A 19302-nucleotide genomic window follows, 5' to 3' on the forward strand; every position below is an offset into this window, starting at 1 on the left:
TGGAAGCAGAAATCTGGCTCTAATTAGAAAACAAACCAAACCGAACTAAACAAAACCCGTTCCATATCAGAATATGGATTTTACTGTAGAAAAAGTCATTAGGAGCTGTGATCCAGTGAATGAAATTGGGGAGCTTAATTGGGTCTACCTTTTGGACCAAGCTGTCTTAGGCTCATAAAATTGAAATGTGTTGATAAAAGCTCTAAGAGTTTAAGATAAGTAGTGCACCATTCATCTCCAGGTTAGCTGAGTAGTATCAGCACAGAATATGTTACAGTGGTTAGTAATAGTTTGGACCTAATTCTTTTCACTTTCAAAAGAAGTCTTAGTTTTTATCCATTATTGTGCAAGAATAAACATGCCCATTTGAGTGCTTGTTCACTGTTATGTGCCATATCATCTAAGAATGAAAACTTAAAAACAAAAAACCCCATTGAGTTATTAAAAATGGCTTTCAGTTGTTGTTTTGTGTATTTTGGAGTGAAAACTGATGGGGAAAAAATTGCATCAGGAAGTAGAAGAGTCTCACATGGACCTTGAAGTAAGAAACAGTCAAAAGATAACTTCAGTATGCTGAAGTTTAGAGGATGACACTCACTTTGGCCTGAGGACATCAGTATGCTGTGTACAATAGGCGATTAAACAACTAATAGCTAAGATCAAATACGTAACAATTTATCAAGTGATCATATATACAGTGATTTAAGTGGCCTGAAGTAAATCAAGGTGGCTGGATTTGAAATTGTTGAACCTACTAATGATTAAACTAAACTAAAAAGTTGAGATCTTTCAGCCAGTTCTCACTCGATAAAAATCAGTGAGCAAGAAATATTTGATTTAAACAAGTAGTTTTTAATTTTGTTTTTAATTTATATCTCAGAGAAGGTAACTAAAAGAAAACTGATTCTCACTCATATAATTTGTTGCCCCATTTTCCTTATGAGAATATACTACTATTTCCATGTTTGTTCATGTAGTGTATTGCTTGACATTCAGTCTTCTTAGATGTTTGGTTTGGGTTTGTTGTTTTTGGGTTGGGTTTTTCGTTTGGTTTTGTTTGTTTGTTTGTTTTACATTGTGAAATGAGCATGAGTCCCTCTGCAAAACTAGGTTTCTCTCTCACCAATTTATACATGTGAAAAGAAACCCAGATTCCCATTTCTCCAGCATACAATATGCTTTTTCAGTCTGAAAGAACTGGTCATTGTGTTGGGGATGCAGAATGAGCCCAAGCATGTTTTTTGAACCTGAAGAGGAGTAGCCTTCAAAGGTGGTGATGGTGGTAGAGGGTAGCACTTCACTGAGCTCGGGTTGCAGAATTTACTTAGTGATTATTGAGTTTAGTGATTTGACTTCAAAAATGTATGTGGGGAGGCAACAATCTCACAGTGTTTCAACTATTTACTTTAAATTACCTTACCAGGCAATAGGAAATGCAACTATTGGCTTAAGAGAGAGAATAATTAAAAATCACTTCCATTTAAAGGAGTTAACTTGATGAGAAAAATAAGCTTAAATAGTTTGCTTTTACTTTGTTTTTATTTTTATACATCTTTCTCAAGATTAGTTTATACTACACGGGAATTTTGCCACCATGATGTTGTACGTTATAAAAGTATTTGCGAGAAAGTTGATGTGATCTGCTGTATTTTGTGATTCTAAACACAATGATAAAGAGCTAATGAATTATGTTCTGAAGTTCAAGACGAAAATCTTTGTAAATCACTGAGGAAAATAGTTGGAAAGAATTGCATTTTTCAGAGAAAATGGAAAGTAGGCTCTTTTTGTAAAATAGTAGTGTTTTGTGTGCAAAACTGCACTGCAAAACATACAACTCCATGAAACTGTAGCTAGGGCAGGGAAGAGAAAAGGGCCTTTCTGTTGAGAGCGATATGCTACTGAAAATGGTAGTAAATACTGATAATATGTGCTGCGGGAGTACTGTTGTGCTAATGGAGCAGAAGGAGTAATGGAACTAATTGAATAGTAGTATCAGAATCATTGAAATGGGATTTAGCAGTCTGAAAGTTCAGCTGGAGACTTGTCAAAGTGCCTCCAGTGCGTGTTGGTGACCCTTGGGTAACGCAGTCTGAGGTGCCCCTGCCCCACTGCCCTGCCCGTGCTGCATCCCGGTGTTGGCTCCAAACTCCCACCGCTCAGTCGCGTGCAGGGCAGATGGGGCAGCTACTCCTTATGTACAGTGTCTTACTCTAGGTCCTGGCACCTCACTGGTGCTCCAACTAACAAAAGCCAGCACTTTGCCAGATTTAAAACAAGAGTTTCCATCGTATTATTCATCCAGAAGGTATTTATAGTGGTAGTTGCTACAATAGCCCTGAAAAGGACTTGTTTTCCAAATAAATGGTCACGAGAATGAAACTTTGAGCCCAAGAAACATTACGCTGAACATTATAGTAAAAACCTATATTAAACTCGCAAAGAAACTGCCTTTATCTTAAATGGTATGTTCACCGTTGAGAATCAACCTTGGTAATTAGGCCTCAAGATTTGCCAAAATTGATTTAATTGTGCACACCATTTAGTGGGATGAATTTGTAGACTAAATGTTGCGTGTTTAAAGTGTCTCCCAAAGTGTCAGTGAAAGGAATCTTTCAACAAATTAAATTCCTTTATTTAAAAAAAAAAGGCATGTGAGAGAATTATATCAATTTTATTAAAATTGGTGCTGCTAATATACTTTTTACCTGCTTTAACAGAACTCTTAGAGGCGTTTCCCTGAGAAATACTGACAAAATGATGTTTCCTGGAAGGACTTTAATTTTTAACCAGTCTAGTTTAATTTGATTTTGCTGAAATGTGATAGTACTAGGTTTTTGTGTGCATGTGTTGTTTTGCATAACCATACTAGCTTCTAGGGGAACTGGAGGTGTTACCAGATTGCAAATGCTTGTTACCAATAGGAGAAACCCCATACTTCTGTTTACTGATCTCTTTGCAAAAATTAAGAGAAAAAATCACTGTGTAACACTTCTGAAATATTTCAGTCCTTTGTTTGAGAAGTTCTGATATTTTCTTTATATTCTGGAAATGGAGCATAGACCTTCATTCCCTTCTGACAGCGTTACAGTGATATCGGTAGTACTTGATGAAGAGCTGGACATGGAAAACGTATGTTGTAATGGCATCATCAGTAGAAAACATATGTTACAATGGCATCGTCAGTCTCCACTGAAAGTAGAAGCAGCTCAGCCTCCCCGGCTAGTCTGTGGCAGGGCAAGCAGGGTCTCGGCTTTCACTTGGGCAGCGCTTGCTCCGAGGAGCAGATGGTTTCAGGGAAAGAGTGGCTGAGCAGGGGAGCGGTTCAGGGTTCAGGCTGTTACCTGGGATGCTCGCTGTCTGCACCATACTTGGGGATGTTTTGGATTGGGGTGAGAAGGGGCAAGGCTAGAAAATGAGTGAAATTTTGCATGACTGTGGGAGCAACATAGCTAGGTCAAGAGTAAGTTATTTCTAGTGATCTTAACTCATATAATAGGGTTGGGATATTGGCAATGAGCAAAGTCTGTTTCTAACGCAGAACTGTGGAGTGAAATTCTCTCCAATAGTCTGCAGCGAGCGCTTTGCTATTTGTGAATGCCTGTGTAGCTAAAGACAAAAGATAATGATCTTCTAAACTGCTTTTCTCACTCTCCCTGACCTTCCAGATCAGTTGAGGGCTTCTGTACCTGATTACTTAATGAGGAATTGACCAGATTGATTAATAGCTTCCCCACCTTCCTGGTGATTTCATTAGGAACAAATACTAGTTTACTGGCAATTGCAGATCATTTTAGGGCCTCATCTAAACCTAACTTGAATTAAGTCCAGAATAAAATAATGTGACTGTGAAAAGGGATGCATGGTGTATCTTGCACCTCAGAATTTGTCAGACATGCTTATTTTATAAGAATGTAGATGACTGTATTCTTATATGTTTAGCCCTCATCTCAAACTGGAAAAGTAACAGTAGTAGAGAAGAAGAAATATTTAAGGAAAAAAAGAAGAGTCCTGCACAAAATTGGAGGAAGACTTGAGGAAGCTAAAGATGGGATACTAAGGGGAGAAGCAGTAAGTTATTAGGAACTAGAAACAGGCAGGGATTTTATTGGAGGGTGGAAAACCTTGCTATAAGCGACTGTTCTGTGTGTGTGTGAATCTTGCACAGCTGCTGAATCACAGTTTTGGTTTTGCTTTTGCAGATAACATGCAGTGTGTATGTGTGTGTATTTATATACACACACCAGAGTTATAGTTGGGATTTGTGTTTTCTTGTTTGTTCCAGCTGCCCTTCAAATTGGTGTCATTAGAAGCTTATCATGGGATCTGAATGTCAGGCTTCATTTTCTCAGAAATAAAATTTGTGATCATAATTCTGCGTTTTAGATAGCAGTCCTAATGTGCCTAAAAGGAACCTGGTAACTCCCACATGGCTAAATTTAGCTCTGCTAAGAATAATGTTTTTAAAAAAAAAAAAAAGAAGAAAAAGAAAAATCAAAGCCTTCTTTTGGTAGAATGAAGAGAAAATATAAATCTAGATATATCCAATAAAAAAAGCACAATTATGCCTTTTTAGGTCAAGACCTTTAGTAAATTTAAGATTAATTCTTCTTGTAAATGGATTTTCATGTTTAAATGTTATGTCGTACAGATGCTGAAGGCTAAAAGTTCCTAACTTCTGTTTCCCGTGGAGATACCTACTTCCCATATTTTTTGTATGGCACAACAAAACCAAGTAACATGGCATGTAACTATGGCATGAAGTATTTCAGCTGAGCAAGCAGATATGTATTTTTTGGAACTTCTTCAGTTGTGCCATCTTACATCCACTTTCTGGGTTAAGAGGTTAGCGTAATTGTAAGATAATAGAAGAGAGAAGACTTTGATGAATTCCCAAGTATGGTGGCCTATGATTTTTATGAATGAATGAATGTTGATTTATGGGGTGGTTTTTTGTTTGTTTTAAACTGGTCCTTCTCAGCATAGGGGGGCTGTCCTGTCTCCCAGCAGCTTAACAGTGAAAGTCTTACAGACTTATGGGGGAGGGACTGGAGGGGCATGATGTTATGCATTCAGAAAAGATGCCTTGCTGTAATCAGAAGGGCAGAGAGGGTAAAATGGACTGTGAATATCCTAAGGAATAAGTTTAACTCTAAATAGCAACAGACCTTTTATTCTGAATAATCGGGAGGCAGAGAACCTTCCTTGGTGTGGTGCTTGAGTGAGGTGGCGAGGGTGCAGAACTGAGAGGGAGGAAGCCTTCTGTGTGTGGGAGACGAGAGACTATGCTGAGGAACGGAGCAGGGGGAGAAATGACAAATAGGTTTTTAAGGTCAGAGGAACCATTATGATTATCTAGTCAGACCATCTGCATAGTGCAGCACAGGATTGCACCCATGCTGTAACCCCGAGTTTGAGGTTCAGCTGTGACTATATTCAGAGCTAAATCGTACTGCTCGTTCTCTTCATGCAAACTGTTCTGTGCCACAGAGCCCTAATCCAGCATTCGTCGCATTGTCACCTATTAACTCTTTAAAGATTCCTTTTTATATTAGTATTTTGATTTTCCTTGGTCTTTGTCAAGCTAACGTGGTTTCTCTCTCTTACTTTTTTTAAAACAGCAGCACATAATTTATTTCCTGCTGTTGGCAAAACAGGAAAAGTGATGACAGCCCAGTAAATAGTAACATTTTGTGGTAAAATGCTGTTACTGCCATCAATATTGTCATTATGAGAACAGCAGCAATGTAAGACAGTAAAACCATTGCAATGTCTTCTTGCTCAAAGCTGAATTTAGGAAAAAAAAGATCAATTTCAGAAATAAATGAGATTTCCCAAAAGTCCTAATTGGGACTAATTGAGATGGTTTACCAGAATGGTAGAGTTTTTCTTCATCCCAACAGGCTGACATCACAAGTCTTGATTTGAGTACAATCACTCTCTTACAAATGGTATTACAAGTGCTACAACACAGACAATCCTGTTAATAGTATTAAAGACTACGAGATTCTGGGGTTCAAATTAAATATTGTCAATTTTAATCAAACCAACTTTTCATATACAATCTTAATAACTCTTCCCCCAATTCTCCCCCCCAAAAAGGTCGATTTTTACTCATTAAATTACACAAGACAGCAATGAGCCATGGAGAGTGAAATGTCATCATAGCAATAGAGATCTTCAGATTCTTGAGCAGTAATATCACTGGAGCAAAAATGAACATGCGTGCTTGGCTTGGCTGGTTTGAAAGGCCCTCCAAGAAACTTCTTACCTACTGGCAGCTTAATGTTCCTGCTTTTCCTGTGAATGAATTTTCATTTTGCTAAGTACCAGACTTTATTCTTTGGGATTTTGTGCCGTGACTTAGAGCTTGTTGACTTTCCACCTTAGTAGATGGTATTCAGGGACACATCAAGAATAAAGCTGATGCAGTATGAACTGTTCTGGTCATTCTTGCAACATTTTAGTGGCTTAAAAATATCTTACATCCTCTTAAGCCGAATGCTATACTCTGCTCGCTGTTTTGGTAAAGTGATTGCAAAGACTTTTTTTCTTGTACGTTTTTTAAAGCTTCTGTTCTGAAGCTTTCAATCAGTTGTTTCCCCAGCACAGTTTTTATTCCAGTTTTAGCAGCATTTTATCTGTTGCGTTAACTATCTTTGCAGTTATACCGTAGTACAAGAGAAAAAGAGAAACAAACACCTTGGATATTGGTATGTTATGCTTTGTGGATAATATTAGAATTAAATTGTAAATTTAACAACTTATTCTCCACGGACTTCAAAAGGTATAAATTTTTTTATTAATACATATGATTTTTCTTAATTCCATAAGAAGCCTCTTTTTTCCTTTATCCTCTCTATTGAGATGTCACTGATGATATTGTATTGATCCACTAAAAAGGTTTGCATTGAAGCTTTTTACTTGATGTAGGCTGTCTTTTTTAATTATAGCTATGCCACTGTGCTGTGCAGAGCTCTGTAGTTAGGGTTGTGTCAGCACTTATGTTTTAAATCCCTCATTTTTATCAGCAACTTAATACTGACAATAAAAAATTGCTTTGAGGTAAATCATAGAAAGATCTTAGACTTCAGGGTCAGTCAGTAAGAGTTCACTATATTAAAAACTATTCAGATGAATCTGAGTTAATGAAAGGTTATAACCTTCTCTTTTACACATGCACTCTTTATGTGTGCGTGCAATACTGTTTTCAAAGTATTTTTTTTAAGGCTTTTTTCTTACTTGTGATACTGCCATTCAGCATCTAGAAGTCAGCAGATTTCATTGCCCCATTCTCTGGGCATCTTTAAGGGATCTACAGTAGCTCCTGGACCTGCCTGCCACTTTGTCTTGGTTTTTTTCCCTCCTCCTCCCTTCCTTTCCCTTCTCCCCAACCTGCAGTGGCTCTGAGGAGGACCTAATGAGAAGGAGGATGACTGTCTCAGTTGTGCTGTGTTTGCTGTACGTATACTTACCAAATGTCTGATCCTACATAAGAAAGTAATGTGTGCAGAGGGGTAGGGATTATTTTCTCCTTATATGAGAAACATAAAGCTACTACTGTAAAAGAATGTTTCTAGTATTGCAGACTGAGGCTGTTGGAAGTGGCTGTGCATTAGATATCTCTGCTGGCTCACGATCCAGAGCACAGAGCTATTCCCTAATGATGGGAGCCTAAATGAAGAGGACTTGGTTTTTCCAGAATGGTGTTAGTGGTAGTGCCTACCCTTTGCAAGAAAGGGTAATGGCTAGAGCACTGGAGGCCTCGTTCAGTTGCTTCCTCATCCTGCAAGGGTGTAAACACATATCCCTCCCTTTTCTAGAAGAGTGCTGAGAAATTGTTCGGGTGGGGGCATCTTCCAGCCCTGTTGTGGTGTGTAGGCCACTGTGTGATCAAGGGGGGAAAGCAAACAAGAAGGAATGTGATTTTGCAGACTTGGTGTACTTTGCCTTGAGTTTGGGGAAGAAATGCCCAAGTACCAGAATCTGCTCCCTGCTTTATTTCCAGGTCTCTCTCAAAAATTCGACAACTATGCAGAAAGAGCAGGACTAAAATACAGCTTTGCCTCCTAGCTGATATCCTAACGACTGGTTAGAGTCCTCATCCCTCTGTTACTCTGTGCTTTCTTGGTACAATGCTGTACTGAGGAGAAGGAAATGCTGGTTTAAATCCCCCTCATCAAATTTCGCTCTGATAATGCTCATGTGTGTGTTTCTTCATTTCTCATCTGTCTAACGAAGCCTAACATACAGACTTTATGATCTTTTGACTTTTTTGGTTTTTTTTTGTTTTACGGCCAGGTGTTAGCCTGGTCATTGGGCCCTCCTGGGATGGGAAAATGCTAGAGGAAAAAGAAACATCATCAGCACAGGGAACTGGCGATGGGTGCAACAAGTGAAAAGAAGAGGGAAGAGGTGTAGCACTCAAAAAATTGAATTTGAAGAGTCAGAGTTGTAGTGTAGCTGTGCTTTGAACTCTGACATTGCTATAGATACAAGTCTGGGTTTCACAGGAGCTTGATATCACAGTGAAGTCCAATGTAGTCCAACTGTGCTGAAGTCTGTGCAGGCCCGTCTGCAGAAGGGAGACAAAATCACTCTTTCACTTTACGTTTGTTGCTAAGATAAAGCAGTTAACTATGAAATGTACATACATACCATAGCATTGAGCAACCTAGAAAATATGTATAATAAAATATACCCTGGAAACTTCCACTGAATAATGAGGGTAGAAAATACCTCACTAAATACACCTTGTTTGCGTTCTGTGGGCATGTTGATAGGCCCTGAGGGCAAAAATTGATACGTGAGACTCTATTGTAATGCATGTGCAGGAAGAAGTTGTACTGACAAGGCAACGAGATTCTTGATCCTTTTTTTACCTTTCACTTTTTCAAAGCCTTTTTGCAGGGAAGTATACGTAATAAATCTCACTTTATAAATGGGGAAACAGACTCTGGAAGTGAAGAGGCTGAAGGTCCCTCTTCAGGCCCCTGGCAAATCTGAGTGTGGAAACCAAGTCTCCTCAGACTGAATTCAGCTGCTTTCCCACTAGATCACATTTTCTCCACATAGTATTTCCTTTGTGGGAAGAGCACAAAGAAATGTTAAGTCTCAAGTGGCTGAAAGGTGGCAAAACATTTGTATGGGTATTCCAAGTACTGTAAAAAGATGATTCCGACTTGGTATAGCTGGAGAAATAAGGCACGAGGAAGATAGTGACTCACCTAGATTCTCACATCTGGAGTTGGGATAAAACTTAGGTCTGATTCCTATCTTTTTAACACTTTTTAACAAAATGGCCTCTGTAGCCTCTTCTTTACAGAAGGAGGGACCTTATTGCTTCAGTTTCTTCTGTGCCGCTTCTTCACAAGTATGTGTGTAGCGTCTTTGCCAACCATTGGGGACTATGTGCCAACTAATGCAGCTGTCACTTGATTATTTTTTTCCCCCCAAGCTTTTTGGCTCCATCTGCTTGCCTGGTCACTTCCATTGTTTGCTTTCCACTTCCCACTGTGCTGGCTCCCAGATGCATAGTTGTCAGTAATAGTCAGTTTGTCCCTTTCCCCCCTCCAGTCTCCCCGAAGGATGCAGATTACACCTTTCCTTCCTCCAAACGCCTATGCCCATACTTGAAATTCAGGATGGGGAGTAGAAGAGGCTTCCTGAACATGTCATAACTTAATGTATACAAAAGCATTTTCCATCTGCTTTCCGCCCACAGCCACAGCTATTTCTCACAGTATCTGGAGTGACAACAAAATATTTTTCTTGAGCAGGTTTTGGTTAGGTGGCATAAATTGAGGAAGAAAGGAAACAGCTAGACAACATGTACTGAGGGGTAGTACGGGAGCTGGGAAAGCAGTTCTGTCATTTATTTCTCTTAAAGCTGTAACAACCTCTAATTTTGAGTGGTAATTTACTGATGAAAGATTGGTCACTAATTCTTTTCTCTACTTAGAAAGATACCTTGCATAACACGAGCAATTCAAGATCTTAAGATGTACAAATCGTGTTGCTAAGTCAGTGCATGGCATCGGAATTAGTATGGCGTGCCAGCTGAATTTGAAACAAAACCTGAATTGGCAAGCCACTTAACCTAATTCAAGTGAATAATGGGGATAGATTCTGCCTGCTCCTCATGCCCGTTTGATGCTCAATTTTATTTATATATCTATTTATTTTAAATATCTATGTGTCTCTATATATCTACTTGCAGCTCACTTGGTGTCAGTTTTTGTTTTGGAGCTCAAGAAAGCAGCAACAACTGGCAGTTAAAAACCGATTAAGTTTTGCAAGTATTGTTGGTCTACACTCCTCTCTCATTCCATTTTTGTAACCAAGATTATTTTGTCTTGCTTATGTGTACATATACATTAGTAGCTTCTCCTTTAAAAGTTTCTTATGATCAGATGGGAGCACTGGTGCCTGTATGCAGGTTAATTTTTAAGTACTTTGTTGTCCTGGTTTCAGCTTAACATCTTGCTTAACATTTTGCACACCTGGCACTTTTTTCTTTAGAAGAATGAGTAGGTAACATGGTTTTGCTGTACTTCATCTTTGTAGAGCTTCTAAACCCACAGAATTCTGGGAAAAAATAATACTGCATGTAAGGATAATTGTCATCCTGAAGAGACAAAAAATTTCCACTTCCCAGTTTGATTCTTATTAGAAATGTGGAGTAATCTTTCCCAGATGGAGAAGTTCCTGGCCATTTGGTGACCATAACTTCTATTGTGGACAAACTCGCAGAAGAGGCATCTTTTTTTATGAAGAACATAATGGATTTTTATGTTTCAGTCTCGAATTCTAGCTTCCTCAAACCTGTTTTATACAACATATAACATTAATCCTTTTGCTATTCTATAATGCTAGTTGTTTACATGAAAATATTTTATTTTTTTTCCCCAGAAGTACTCTACTTTCAAGTTGCTTGCGGACCTTTACTTTTGTAAATAAAGTAAAATAGCAGCCTTCTATCTGTGGAAAAAGGTAGGCAAAGAAGCAGAGTGGTTTTTATTGGAAACTACATTTAATGGTTCTGAGCTGTTACATTGACTCAGCGGCCAGCAAAGATAGCAAAAATGACTTGGGTTTTGGAATGTTTCAGATCCTTTATGATCCCATGGCATCTAAAAAAATCCCCAAACAAAACAATGCCCCCACTACCACCAAACAAAAACCAGCTATGAACCCTGTTCCGAGAGAACAAAGATACAAAAAGTATATTGACGTATCAGAGACATTAGCTCATTTTATGTCAGTGACTATGCTTTCTCGAAACACACCAAGCCAGATCTTGTCCCTTGTTGCATCACATCTGAGTAAAGGGAGGAGATGGCACGTTAAGAGTAAGAGGAATCTATAGTGTAGAGCAGGCATTGTTTTCCATTAGAGAGGTGAGTGCTTTTATGCAAACGTCCTGGTCAGCCAATACACAACAGGGTAGTCTGGCATTTTCTAACAGCTATTATTTATTCTCAGCTTTGCTATGGGTGGCTAAGTTTCATCTCTTCTTGAACAGAGAAGAATCTGATATTTTTTTCAGACTGTACAAATACAGGGAAAATTAAACATGAAAGCAGACTGTAAAACAGGTAAAGAGTAGAGTTAAGGGAGTGCAGAGCCTCTGGAAAGAATTTAATCAGGACATTTTTGGGGATTTTGTCTACTTTGAAGTCAGTGTAAACTTCATTATATAGATCCAGTCAAATTCAGGATAAAACATATCGAAGTTCTCACAACAAAGTCTTAAGAAGTACTAAGCACTTCAGCTGCCATTTGATGTACTGAATGCGCCAGCAGCAGCAAGTGGGCACAGGATTTGATTTCTCTACAAGTCAGTAGATGAGGCTGCCTCATTCTGTGTTAGTGCACAGAGTGGCTGGTTGTGGAATAGTGGGTTGCAGAAGTGCTGAAAGCCAGTGGCATCACATTCTTGTAACTTATAGAACAGGCTCTTAATGTCCTCTCTTCTCTGCTGATGCAAGAAGCACACTTTTAAAATTTCCTACATGTGCTAGATCTTCACATGCTGAAGGAAGTGGATGCTATTCCAATGCGTGTAGTTGATCTTTGAGTCTCAGAATTAAAATTCTAAGTGTAGGAACTATAGAAAATAATGCATACAACAAGTACCTGCTTGTGGAAATAGCTGAGAAATAAAAAGGTGATGGCAGTTCATTGGCTGTCTGTTATCAATTTATTTTAGCCATTGCATCTGAAAAGATTTTGTATTAGCCACATGCAGCTTTACAGATATTTGTGACTGGTTCCATGAGCAGGAAAATGTAGGTAGCTGAATACTTAAATCTTGTGCCATCACTTGCAGACTGATGGCTATGGTAAATGTCCTGATGACATATATTATATAAGGTGTAATTAGGTGACAGATGGCATCAAACTTCACTTGCAGTTGTAGTTGTCATAGTTTTTTGAGGAGGGAACAGTAACGACACACTGGTATTTTTGCACTTTATTTAACCACTTCTATTCACAAATAACAGATTTTGTGCATTTACTCATGCTGTTTGAATGCAATTATACTTTTGGTTTTAAAAAGCAAGTTCTCAGATGGCCGGTGAAGATATCCTTGATGCTGAGGAAGGCAGGTACTACTGCTATATAAATTTAGGCTTCTTTTTTAATGTGTAAGTATACAGTGGTTATTGTATCTTGACAGGCCATCTATCACAGTAGTAGGACTGATATGCCTAGAACCACAAGTCCGCTATTTTCCACAGTAAAGCTTACTACAACAGTAAATACAGGCAAGTATTGCGAATACATGAAGACCTTTGTCTTCTCTTAGTTGGTTTATATTAATGATTGTACTGATGGCTGGCAAAAAGCTTCTGGTATCAGGCAAAATCTATCACAAACAGAACATTTGATTTAATTTTCATGCAAAGATTGTAGTACAGTCCTTGCATTTTCTCAGGTAGAATTCAAAAAGGCATTATTTTGGTATTTCATGTTTTTTAATTCTATAAAATTGATCGCTGTCCCAAGGTCAAATTTTTATCTCTACTAGTCACAATGAGAGGGCCTGTTGTTTGTAATCTTCTAGTCTTGAATTTGTTTTTGCTCATTTACTTGGTCAATAACTCTCTTTAGAGCTGGTATGACAGATCTACAACAGGATCCAAATAACTTGGCTCTTGCTAAGAGTCCCATACAAAGGTGAATAGACTTTTGCTGCTTTCATATGATGTGAAACTTGGGTTGTGCTTTAGCAGCCTTGACGTTTCAGGATTGTACGCAGATTTACACAAGCATATGTTGGGTATGTCAAATCGAAGGAGTTCAGAGAGATAAAGACTTTCTGAAAATACTTGCTTCTAAACACTGCAACTACTTTAGACCTTAATTAGTCTAGTTGGTGAACTTCACTGACTGACTGGTTTAACATCTTAATTGTTAGTTTCCATTATGAAAGTCTTGTCCTAACAGTATCAATAATATGTTGCAAGGACAATGCTGCTTGGATTCCCTTCATCTCCATTGTTAGAGAAGCTTTAAATATTATTAAATTAAGGAATTGAGTTCTTGGCCTTTATGACAGTGTTCCTCTTCTGGGTGCACAAAGCCAATTTATCTCGAAGCATAAAATAAACAATCAAGTACTAATGTTATGAAGTGTCCATTTCTGCTTGTTTCAGCTGTTACTAAATATAAAAATTGATATGCTGGAACACTTACTCCTAAGTTGTCGTTTTCCAAGCCCTGCATAATACAGTAGATCAATAATGCACTTTCTTGGTTACAGGCACTGAACAGATCTGATCCTGTTTACTCTATATCTAGTAATGAATTATCTATAACTCATCTGAGACCTTATATTGTCCAACTTATTCTACTCCTGACATTTTTTTTCCTTGCTATCCCCTTATGCTTACTTCACTTCGTTTTACGCTGCCACGTCTGCCTGGAATATTCTCTGTTGTGACACACAGCTTCTACCTTCACCTTCCAATTTATTTTAAAAACACAGTTTTGCTGTGGTCTCATAAAGTCCCACTTTCCCGTGTTACTGCTTCTAATTTCCTTAAACAGTAGTGGAGGAACTTATAAGCAGCATATCTATCCTATTGCAAGCAGCTGATTGTCTATCTTGATTTTACATATTCCTTCTCTTCTTGGTCTGAGATTTGCAAATTCTGTTGAGCAAATACTGTCCTTTAGGCAGTATAAATGATGGACTCTGCTGTACAAGAGCCACTTGGCTCATTCTCTCTGGAAAGGTACCTGTGTATTGACAGTGGGAGATCCTAGTATTTGTCAAACCTGTACTTGGAGAAAGGATTTGCCCTGTGAAGGGCAAATGAAAGCATCTGCATTTGGATTTAATGTTTACGTACTGGGTATGAAGCTTATTGATAACTAATTTGGAGGTGATACATGTATACTAAGAAGCAAGCTCTGTGGTTGTTCTGCTCCTGTAGATCCTAAGGACTTGAACAGACTTTTCAGAAATGCGCTAAGGCTGCCGAGCAGTACTGAGCATTTCAGCCATGGGGTATTTTATAGTGGAAATGGTAAATGTAATATGTGAACAAGCAGGGATAGATTCACTTCCTAGAGCCTTTTGTAGGATATGTTAACACTTGGAAAGACATGTCAGTCTTTCTTCCGCCTCAGATTTTCTTTCAACAGATAGGGTGGAGCTTTTACATGCCACTTCTTTATTATCTTTCACTACCCCTGCTGTCATTCATTACTACTGAAGCATACAGTCACCAAGGTCATTACATAAGCAAATAAATGAATGCTCAAAACCAACTGCAGATACTTTTCAGAATAAACAAAGAATCTTCTCTTCAGATATTTTGGACTTCTCATCATATCTTGTAAACTTACAGTAACAAGTCCTTTATAAAATACAAATGAATGCATGAGGTACAAGCGTTGATTTTTGAGGGTTTTGTGTTAATGGGTGGCTGATTCCAGATCACTTTTGAAATAGTGTATGGCACTGCTGCTACTGGAACACAGAGATTCAGTTGGCATAGATTGACCTGTGTTTTATTTCATCTACTTTACTACAACATTTGTGAATATCAAAAGTCTGTGGCTGTTTCTGCGTTCAGTTGTGATCTTTCCCATTGCTGCTTATTGATGAGGATTTGATAAGAGCAGCATGTACTCCTGAACAGTGGTACTCTTTTTTTGTAGCTCAAAATTCCTAATTCTTCAATCATGTTAAATTTATTGCATCTTCATGAAGTATCTTACATTATAATCTCTCCCACACATCCCTGCTTTGTTTTAAAAAAAAAAACAAAAACAAACCACAAAACAAAACAAAACAAAGGATGGGAAGGTTCTTGATGATGTTCAGTTCCTTGAGGGATGTTCTAAGTAAAAAAACACCCGCCTCTCCTACCCAGTTGTTCATTGGATGGTTCAGCACAATCTTGTTAACATGGAAGGTGTTTAGAAAAGGGTAAGGTTTTTTTTGTAATAGGTTTCAGAGGTTTAGCTTTTCAGTTCCTTATTTTTGGTCATCAGTCTGAATAGTTTACCTGTCCTGTCTGTATGTCTGCATGCATCTCAGGCTCTCCCTGTGTATAAACTGATCGCTTTGCTTTCTGCTTGCAGATGAAGAATGCTAGGGCAAAATGGTTATTTCAGACCTTCTCCAAGAAGTGAATAGCAAGAAGTGGTAGCAGAACAGAAGCAGACATATGTGAATGCAACATAATGGTAGCAAAAATACTAAATCCTTTACCTTTAGAAAGACTCTTTTCCATAGTTCCAGTTGTGGAATGCATATGCCCTTGCATGGCACATCTTGAAGCCACTGATGAAGGGATTGGTGATATCTTTGCTTATGCTTTCAGAGTATATGCAGATTTGGCTTATATTTTGTTAAACTTCTGAGGTTATTTTAACGATTTAAGGAAGTTTAAAAAAAAATCTTTTAAAACTGTTTTGGGAGTTAAGCACTCTGGCCCAGTAATAAATTCTGTGGTGAGTTTGCTATCTGGATATATGCATGGACATTTTTTTTTTCTTTCCCTTGAAATTATCTGTCCTCATGAGCTTTCTCAGGACGCTCACTTATGAAGGTGACTGCCAAAGAAGCAGGAAGCCCACGAATTAGGGTAGTGAGATAGGAACTTTCTGGAGATTCCAGTTGACCAGCACTCTTCCTCATCTGTTTATCAAACAAAAATAACAATAAAAAAATTTTGTCCCCTGGAAAATATTTAACATTTTAATTGTGCTTACAGCTTGTTCTCTGCTTAAATAAGAGAAGTGCTAGCAGTTAATCGCTAAACATCACTTGTATGGTTCTTACGATTTCTGAGATATGTGTTTTGTCTCAGACTTCGTAGGCTGTAGATGCCAGCTACTTTCTAAGACTAGGGGTGATGTCCTTGGTTCACTTTTGATGGGTCTTATCAACACGGGGAAGCTATGAAACAGAACAGACCGTGAATCTGAAGTGAGCTCTTACTGATTTCCCAGGTGGACATTGCTGGGCTGCAGTGGGCATTCAGTTCAGGTTCAGCTGGGCTGATAGCAGGTTACAGCTGTGTGCTGCCTGTCTTGTCCCCCTGCTGAAGGAGATTGTTCACGTCTCTAATCTGTTTGTGGAACTGCTCGTGCGAGTGCTTCCTAATCTGTTTCAGGCAAAATGAATCTGCTTAGCTGAGAATTTAAACTTGTAAGCTAAGCTGGCTCATTCTGACTGAAGTGGATTAGTGATGCTTATGTGCGCAGGTACGCCAGGAGATCTGGTTGGATGCAGTGATAAGCAGGTTGGGTGTGAGAGGCTGAGGTACGCCTCAGGAAGAGTATATGCATGTCTGTCTACAATCCTTTCTGAAAGTTTCTTCAGATAGCTTATTTTAATGTGTCAGGAAGTCTACTTGGAAAACAAAATAAATTGTGTACAGAATAAGCGTGCTGGGGAGCTTGCTGAGCACTTCCTTTCTAGTAGCTGCTTTAGAATATTACCTATTCTAAACTTTTTAATATACGAGTGCTTTGTTGCAGTTTTATCTCTTAATTCAGTGAGCTAGGATTTCCCTATGATACTTGTTTTAGTCCTAGTATATCTCTGGCTATAAAAAGTTCATCTAATATTTCAGTTCCCGCTGGAATCTTATGCGCACAACTAAAAAGGAAAAAGAACAACTAAATGATCTTTCAAAAATATCTGTTAAAAAACTGCTGTCAGACTTTTGAAGTTGATTTGTTATATTTTGAAAAAGTCCTGCTAGAAAATCTTCTGAAGCTTTCTTTCATTTTTCAGAGATGTCGCCAAGTTCTGTTGCATAACTAGGAGAATTTCTGTGCAAGCTTATAAAAATCTCATGCTTTCTTGAGGTTGGCAATGTGATTTCTACTAAGTCAACCATCTCTTGTTGATGGATGGTACCTGCATCTGAGCTGCTTAATACTTCCATGTTGGGGTATAAATGATGGAGCACTCATCATCCAATCTCTGTTCCTTCACCAGTGGCAGAAAGATGTAGTGATGTCCAGACTGCTGTCCTGCTACTGTGAGTCGAGCCTTTTCCAGATGTTATGAATCTTCAGAAAAAGTTTCCTGAATGCATTCTGTCTTGTAAATGTATAATCTGGGACTGAATAGACTTGGGATCAGACTTTTAAGTAGCCTCCTCCTGTCCACTTCTAACAAGTCCTTTAAAACAGACAGCTCCAAATCTGTTAAGATTTCTTTCTAGTAGGCATGGAGGTGTTGGGTTGATGGTTGGACTAGACGATCTTAGAGGTCTTTTCCAACCTTAATGATTCTATGATTCTATGATTCTTCTATGATTCTAGTGAGCCTTAGTGCTGAGCATGGCAGATGTTGCTCTCTGGGACAGTTCCACCTCCCAAGCCAGATGTGCAGCAGGTTTCTTTTTTTTTTTTCCCCACACACAGACTCAAAAATCAAGGAATGAAAGACTGGTTTTGGGCAGTCTGTAAAAAGTGGCTTTGGGTCAGAAGTTCCAAAAAGAACCAAAACTGACTAAATTTACACTGACCAGTAGTTTTAAAATGGTCAGTTCCTCAACAGAGAAGTCAACATTGAGTGCAGGAGCTGCTGCTGAGAACAGCCATGGTCCTGACAGTTGATGCTCTCAGTGTCAAAGCAGTTATTTCACATATTGAAACAAGATACCAGAAGCACCTAAAAGAGCTTGAGGGTTTCAGGTCAATGCCCACCCATGAAGATGAGATATCTTGGAAATGTATGCTTGATCTCACTAGTATCTGAGGAGTAAGTGTAGATCTGTGAACCCCATTGGTTCCATTACCCCATGTTAACTGCAATACCTTTGAGAATGGCTATGAGCTCTGTGGAAATGGATTTCGGTACACGAGCCCTGCATTGTTACAAGTAGAAAATATGTTCTTGCCAGGCTTTGATAAAAATCTATGAGTAATGTCACCAGGAAATGAAAGCATTTCTTAAAGCCTAGTTTCTTTCCAGGATTCTTATTGGAGAAAGAAAATTTATTTGCTAGATATTTCCCAGGTGTCGAGATGATAGGAATGGAAATGCAAACACCTTAGAAAGTTCAACTGTATTTTTTGTACCATTTTACAATTTATACCTAATCATTGCTTCTATTGAGCAAATAGCTAACTCCTATGTCCAGGTGACCCAAAAGTGATTTCTGAACTTTGGACAGAACGGTACCATTTGTTAATCAGCCTTGCATCTGAGAACATGGAAGCCCACATTAGATTATAAGAAAAATTAAGACAGGCACAGACTCGAAGGCCATGATGGATGACTTGGACTTCACATTGCCAGCATGGTTTGTACTATATTCTGTTTTCCTCAATGGAGGACTGGACCTTTTGAAAATTTGAGCTGTTTAGTGAGAGTGCCTTACAGTTACTAAAAGCCTTTTTGGGCTGCTGCAGTGAGAATGGTTACTGTAAGGTCCATTTTGCAGGCTTCAAGCTATGCCTGTCATACGACATAACCTAATCAGCCAGGTTTTCCAGTAAGGACAAATATAGATGCACTGTTTTTGATGGTGCTTTTGTTACCGACAACCAATTTTTTTATTCAGAGTCACCCAATTTGGCATTCTATCAGTAGAAACAGTTGTAGTGAAATACAACTGTTAGCAGCTGGACTGTTCCACACATCACACTTACATGGTAGTGATAAAATCACGTTCTGAATTAGTTGGCTAATGGCCTCAAAATTTGGTTTAAATCAGTCAGTTATTTCACAAGTCTTTTTCTTGAACAGCTTTCTCTGTTAGAAAATAAACAACCAACCCAGAAATGTGCCTTGCCTGTTCAGTGCATCCAGAGCTCTGTTCT

At 38.6% G+C, this 19302-nt stretch overlaps 1 protein-coding gene across 12 annotated transcripts in view; it reads left to right on the forward strand.

Moving 5' to 3' along the window:
* FBXW7 (F-box and WD repeat domain containing 7) overlaps nt 1-19302 on the forward strand; it is a 196065-nt gene that overhangs the window by 57091 nt on the left and 119672 nt on the right. The window contains exon 2 of one of the 12 annotated variants that reach the window (XM_072861851.1): nt 10909-10989. The exons of the other annotated variants lie outside the window; for them this stretch is intronic. The gene's annotated coding sequence lies outside the window, so the exon portion shown is untranslated. The remainder of the gene's footprint in view (nt 1-10908; nt 10990-19302) is intronic. 12 annotated transcript variants of the gene reach the window in all.

Source organism: Ciconia boyciana, chromosome 5 (assembly GCF_034638445.1).
Source record: "Ciconia boyciana chromosome 5, ASM3463844v1, whole genome shotgun sequence".
Lineage (NCBI taxonomy): Eukaryota > Metazoa > Chordata > Aves > Ciconiiformes > Ciconiidae > Ciconia > Ciconia boyciana.